The following is a 7,413-nucleotide window of genomic DNA, read 5'->3' on the forward strand; positions in this document are numbered from 1 at the left end:
CACCAGCTGGGTGGAAAACGGTACAGGAGTACCAACTCAACGACGTGGCTGAAAACTCGGACGACGAGAAACGAATCCGCAGTGCAGAAAACAGGGCGCTCAAACAGACGAAACAGGGGAAGAAGTCCCGGTTCTCTCCTTATCTCAAACCTGCACCAACAGCTGCGGCTGGCTCTCCTGCTCAGCTGCCTTCTTATGGTCTGCAACAGCAGAACAACGTCCTACAGACAGCAAACCCATTCCTTCAGCCCTTTCGTGCAGCTAGCAGGCGCACACCGCAACCAAGTGACGTCTGCTACAAATGTTTCCAAACGGGACACTGGAAATCAAGATGCCCCTCTCAGTTCGGCAGCACTGCGCCCTCCTCCTCAAAATGAAGTTGATGATAAGTATTTACTCAGTTTTGACATGTTTGATCAATGTAATGATAATGATATCTTAATGAAAGAACATATTCAATTTTTTGATGAAATGAATTTTAGTGGTTCAGAAACCAATCAAGGAATAAAGAAAAGCTTGTCAAAGAATTTTAATTTCTGGAAAAGAATAGGTACTTATGATCAAATCTTGCGTATTATTGACCACGGGTATCATATCAATTTTGAACAAAATCCCCCCAAGATATTTCTAAAGAATAACAAGTCCGCTGAATCTAATTCTGATTTTGTTTCAGATAGCATTGGTGAATTGCTGGAATCAGGTTGCGTTGTACAGGTTCCGTTCAAGCCTTTTGTTGTCAGTCCTTTGAGTGTAGCTGAGAACAGGGAAAAGAAGCGTCTAATTTTAGATCTAAGTGTTTTAAACAACTATATAAAGAAAGAAAAGATTAAATTTGAAGATTACAAAACGGCTTTACAATATTTCAATAAAAATTGTTTTTTAGTTAAGTTCGATTTGAAATCCGGATATCATCACATTGATATTAGCAAAGAATGCCAAACATTTTTAGGTTTTCAATGGAAAGAAAAATATTATTGTTTTACGGTACTACCTTTTGGTCTATCGAGCGCACCATTTGTATTTACTAAGTGTCTTAGATCTATGGTTAGATACTGGAGAGCATGTAACATCAGAATTGTTCTGTATTTAGACGATGGTTTAGTTATGGCTCAGACGTTTGAGGAATGTCAAAGTATTTCAGATTTCATACAAAAATCCCTGGAACAGGCCGGTTTATTTATTAACCATAAGAAATCTGTTTTCAGTCCAGTGCAAGAAATTGAATGGCTTGGCATAATTTGGAATTCTACAGAATTTAATATTTCCATTCCAGAAAGAAGAATAAAAGATGTGGAAGAGACATTATCTAGATTTATCGATATGTTACCTCATGTTTCAGCAAGATGTCTGGCAAAGGTTGCAGGAAAGATCATGTCTTTACATTCTGTTTTAGGAAACATATGCAGATTAATGACCAGATTTTCTTACATGGAGATTGTTTTAAGGAAATCTTGGGATTCAAGACTTAATCTCAAATTTCAGGAAAAGACAATTAGAGAATTGCGATTTTGGTTACAAAACGTACGTAATTATAACATTAGAAAGCTTGCAGATACGGGTCCAGAATGTATTATTGTTTATTCAGATGCTAGTAACGTTGCAGCGGCGGCCTGCACAGTTGGGGTAGACGAATCGAAATTTCACCTGATGTGGAACGAACATGAAGCGCAAAAGAGTTCAACCTGGCGGGAAATGAGAGCAATTGAACAGGCTTTGTTTTCATTTAAAAATAATTTAAGCTGCAAGTCTGTCAAATGGTTTACAGATAATCAAAATTGTGTCAAAATATTCGAATCAGGTAGCATGAAATTAGAACTTCAAAAATTGGCATTAAGCATTTTTGAATTCTGTAAACGACATAACATCTCAGTCAATATTCAATGGATTCCAAGGGAAGATAATGAAAAGGCTGATTATCTTAGTAAATTGATAGACTATGATGATTGGGGTGTGTCTGTAGATTTTTTTCAGTTTATTGATTCAAAATGGGGTCCACATACCGTCGACAGATTTGCAAATGCAAATAATAAAAAGTTACAAAGATTTAATTCTGTTTTTTGGAATCCTGGCACAGAGGCTGTGAATTGTTTCACACAAGATTGGAGAAATGAAAATAATTGGCTTGTGCCACCAGTTTCTTTAGTTATTAAAACTATTAAATATGTAATTAATTGCAATGCTAAAGGGACTTTGATTGTCCCAAAATGGGTTTCAGCGCCTTATTGGCCCTATGTGTTCAAAGATAACTTGAAAACGTTTGTTTACGTATCAGATGTACTCGAGTTTGAAGACAGTACAAAGATTTTTATTCAAGGAATGAATAAAAATTCCATATTTGGTTCTGAAAGATTTTATTCATCAGTATTAGCTATCCGGCTGGATGCTACAAAAATGTGACTGATTTGATTGTTTTATATTTCAGAGGTGTGTACTGCAGTGAAAGGTCCTGGTACACTAGATATATTATTGATAAGGTCCTGGTACGGAGGTACTGCAGACGATCGAATTTTTTTAAAAACTGCTATTTAATGTTACGGTCCTGGTACTATGGTACTGCAGACGACAATAGTGTTTATATACTTTATACATGTGTATGTTAGATTCCTTGTGACGGCGTATTTATTGAATGGACCTGATACGATGGTACTCCAGACGATATTAAAATAAAATTATATTGATAAAGGTCCTGGTACGAAAGTATTGCAGATGATTTGGTAAAATTAAATATATTAATTAACGATTTGTTTTATTTTACAGAAAGTAAGAATCATCTGATAAGATGTTCCTGGTATATATAATGATTTTGCATACTTAGACTTGATGTTTTTAGATATACATATTCATGTATATGTATTCATTTTGTACGATTTGCAGATATATTTTCGGTGGGGAGGTGGAGTAATCTATTTTCCAGAATACAAGACCCAAAGCTCCAAGAGTTGGCCGAACTCCTACCATCGTATTGTCTTAAAGCAAGGGCCGAAAATACAACCAAAAAATACAGGTACACATTTAACAGATTTTCTAAGTGGTGCAAGACTTTTGAACCTCATGTCAAAAATCTACCAACAACAGATGTGAATGTATCTCTCTATCTGATTTACATTGCGAAAACTTTTAAATCTGCTCCCAAAATAGAAGAGGCTGTTCATGCTATAGCTTGGGCACATAAACTGGCAGGTTTTTCAAACCCATGTGACTCAACTTTGGTGAAGTTCACAAAGGAAGGTTGTTTACGTGATACCAGTCAACCCGTTACAAAAAAGGACCCTATAACACCAGAAATTCTGTCTTCGATCGTGTCTTTATTGGGAGGAAAGCAAGCATCGCTTTTCGATTTACGTACTTGTTCCATTTTTTTGTTGGGTTATGCAGGGTTTCTGCGTTTTTCTGAAATTGTCAATATTCAAAGATCTCATGTAACTTTTCATGAATCACATTTAAAATTATTTGTTCCCAAAAGCAAAACTGATGTTCAAAACAAGGGTAGTTGTGTATATATTTCACGCACAAGTTCTCAAAACTGTCCTGTGAACCTACTAGAGAGGTATTTGAATTTGTCTGGTATAGAAGAAAATTCAGATGAATATATTTTCAGACAACTGTCTTATAGCAAGAAATTCAATATTTATAGACTCAAGAAATGTAAGGCACCACTGTCATATACCAGAGTTAGAGAAATTGTTTTGTCTACATTAAATACTTTGGGTTTAGACTCAAAAAAGTTTGGTGTGCATAGTCTGCGGTCGGGTGGGGCCACGGCTGCCGCAACTTCAGGAGTAAGTGATAGACTCTTTAAAAAGCACGGGCGGTGGAAAAGTGATAATGCTAAAGACGGCTACGTTCACGAAAATTTAAAAAGTAAACTTTCTGTTTCCAAAAATCTTGGTATATAACTCTTTCTTTATTTGTCGAAACTGCACTCTTGAGAGCGCTTCTGTACCTACACACTGTGTTTATTTATTTTATAAATTATTTATGTTCGGTTGAGTGTAAAGAATTAGAACATAATTGTATTTATTAAAGGTATGATGACACGTGTGTCTATCGAACACGTGTTTTTGTTTATTTATATTTATACCGGAAACCAAATTTGATTGGTTTCTATAATAAGTATTTCACCTGTTATACAGGTATTTAAATTAGAGAGGCGCGACTTCTCGTGTTAAGTGAATAAAGAAATTAGCGCCATTCGAAGGCTCTCTCTTCGTGCAGTTAGACGTGGCCCCCACCCACCCACCCTACTTGTTTTCGTGTATCATTTTATTGTAATTAACAATTTTTCTCATTATTGTAGAGAACTGAGGAGAACTGAAGATATTTGTCTATAACTTTATTCGAATAAACTGCACTCTTGAGAGCGCTTCTGTACCTACACACTGTGTTTATTTATTTTATAAATTATTTATGTTCGGTTGAGTGTAACGAATTAGAACATAATTATGATTATCTACTACTTTTGTTATATATGTCTTAACAAAATATCAACTCATACAAAGATACAGATCAAAACGTATGAAAATTTTGAATAGAAATTCGTACCCAATTTTCGAGCCCAGGCGAGCTCCAAGAAATGGCGCCACTGGCGTAAAACAATATAATAGTGCACAACTTCAAACTATACACTACCTATCCTGAAAATTTCGTATTCATATCTTTAATAGTTTCTGAGATCAGCTCTGCACAAAATAGGTCGTAAAAAGATAGAAATTCCGCCGTAACTCGGTACCGGAAGTGACGATTTCAAAATTTCAAAAAACGTCTAGAATTATGACCTCTGGCAATCATCTGTGAAAAAATTGTCAAAATCGGCTGAATGGTTTCTGAGAAATCGCGTGCACAAAATTTGTGGAAAAAAATAATAATAAGAAACAGTACGAAAACAATAAGGTCTTCCGTTGGAAACGGAAGACCTTAAAAATAATAATGCAAGACGAACGAATATTTTGAGAGAGAGAGAGAGAGAGAGAGAGAGAGAGAGAGAGAGAGAGAGAGAGAGAGAGAAACTTATACCTGAAATACAATCGATACAATACTAGAATAAAGGTTAAATGCACAAAAAGCAAATAGAATAAAAGCAAAAAAAACAAAAACAAACAAAAACACCCCCCCCTCCAAAAAACAAACAAACAATAAAACAAATTAAAATTAAACAAAAGGTAAACGCTGATTTGTTCAATGTTATTTGCTGTTTTAAAACATATTGAGGGTAAAAAAAAAATCGCAGTACACATGTATATACAAGATCTAGAGCAGGTAAACAAATGCAAAACATGAAAACGGGTTTTTAATACATGTTTTTTTTTAATTTAACATGAGATAAAAGAAAAAATGTTGCTCTATGGGAGCTTTAAGTTATCTGGTCTCTGTATGACACGAAGAATCATAACACCAGCTATATGTTTTATCATTAGGAAGTTACCAAAGGTTTATAGCGCACTTTTGATTCCTCTCAAAATTAGAATTTAATTAACAATCATGGCGTTCATTATAAGATTAAAAGAAATTAACTTTTATTTCATTTTTTTCTGGTTTAGGGGGCAGTAATTTACCTAACAGACGCGAATATTTTTTATCTGTGCGACGAAACAATGAGTGAAAAATATCAAACTTTAGATTAGACGAAATAATTTACACTGGGCAAAATTGCTAACTTACTATTCCTTTAATTGTTTTAGATCTGAACGCAACAAAGATTGATTAGTATATTATTTTATATAAGTTTATATAAGACAGAAAATGAAACATCATTTGTTGCAAACTTATTGACCAGTCGCTTTAAGTACTGTTTATGAAACATTGATACTCCCCAATATCGGGAGTGGTCTCCATTTACTCGGATAAATGCGATGTGTCTGTCTTGTCGCCTAGTAGTTACCCGCCGCTTTGGAAATTCCGGTACAATCTTGCAATTGACGTGTGGTGCCGATTTAACACTGTGGCTATCTAAAAAAGACATCGTTTTTATTAGATAAGCATGCTTCATCATGCTTTAGCCAATACCATCGGTATCTGTAAAATTATTAACATTTTTTCTAACCTCTCTAAAGAAGCACCATGCAGAGATCATACCAACTGTACTACCACGCTCTTCTGTTGTCAAACACGGCATACCCTGTCAGATTCTTGTGAGGTTTTAGTAATGCATGCATCAATAATAAGAACACAAACAAGAAAGTAAAGGTTTATTTTTCCAAAAAAAAGTGTGAGCACGATTTGAGCATTTCTAAAGAACAGTTACGCTTCGGTTAACAATGCATCCATTTATATGTTTGGGCATTTAAATGTATTACTTAAAATTAAGATCACTTATTTAAACATTAAATATATTTTTTTAAAAAATTAGGATGTAAATATAGTTTTATTTTAAATGGTGCGAGAGCAATTTGTCTAGTGTTAATGACTTCTGTCTGAACGTAGGAGGGATGTTCTAGAAAAAGTGACACTTAGCTGTTTACATCCATATTAATTAATCTTTGATTCTTTTATTCATCCCTTCCATTTTAAGTACACACCCTTGGCCTGGATACTTTTTAGACGATTAATTCACTTACGTTGGCCTTCGGGGATAAATCTCGAGAAAACACGGAGAATGGGCGTGTTAGGACAGTAACCGTTTCCGCCTCTAAATACTCGATTACAAAACCTGCCTTGTGTGCGTGCACATTGTCGTGCAATAGGCGGAAATAATTCATTCCAGTTTTGGAGTGACGACTTTAGTAACATTTCTTTAATTTTTTAATAGAAACATTTTTATGGAACTTACATGTAACTATTTTGCCCTTTGACAGAACAGGAATAGGCATGACAGGGTCTTTTTTGTCAAAGAAAAAATATATATGTTTACATTTTCAACTGTCTTTATCTGTAATAACATTACGAATCAATTTTGAGACCTATAGCCAAATAACTTTATAAAAGATGAGCAACACTACATGTAAATGGACGTGTCTTATAGCATAACCGAAAAACGATATTATCTGCGCCGCGAAGTAATACACAACATTTACTACATGAAAAATAATGGTTTTAAAATGTTTTTTTAAAGTGTAAAAATTGGAAATAATATAAATATAGGTAATAAGAAATCATTCTTTGAATATTGTAATTTTAGCCAGAGTGTGGTCTAATCTATAATAAATTAAAGCCCTTGGATTTGACCACGCTCCGATCAAAATTATCACTTAATAATACTCAAAGAATGATTCCTTATTCATTAAATAAATCCATCGCGGTTCGTAACATTTCAGCAATGCTAAGGACGTTTTTCATTCTTCAATGTCATTATTATGTTTGAACTGTTAGTAAACTCCGGTTTCATCATCAGTAACTTAATTATCAAAAGTACTTTGTTATATTTTACAAAAAAGTTTGATTACAAAACTTAAAATGAATAAGAAGATCTAGAGAAAT

This window comes from Crassostrea angulata, chromosome 5 (genome assembly GCF_025612915.1).
Source record: "Crassostrea angulata isolate pt1a10 chromosome 5, ASM2561291v2, whole genome shotgun sequence".
In the NCBI taxonomy this organism is placed as follows: Eukaryota; Metazoa; Mollusca; class Bivalvia; order Ostreida; family Ostreidae; genus Magallana; species Magallana angulata.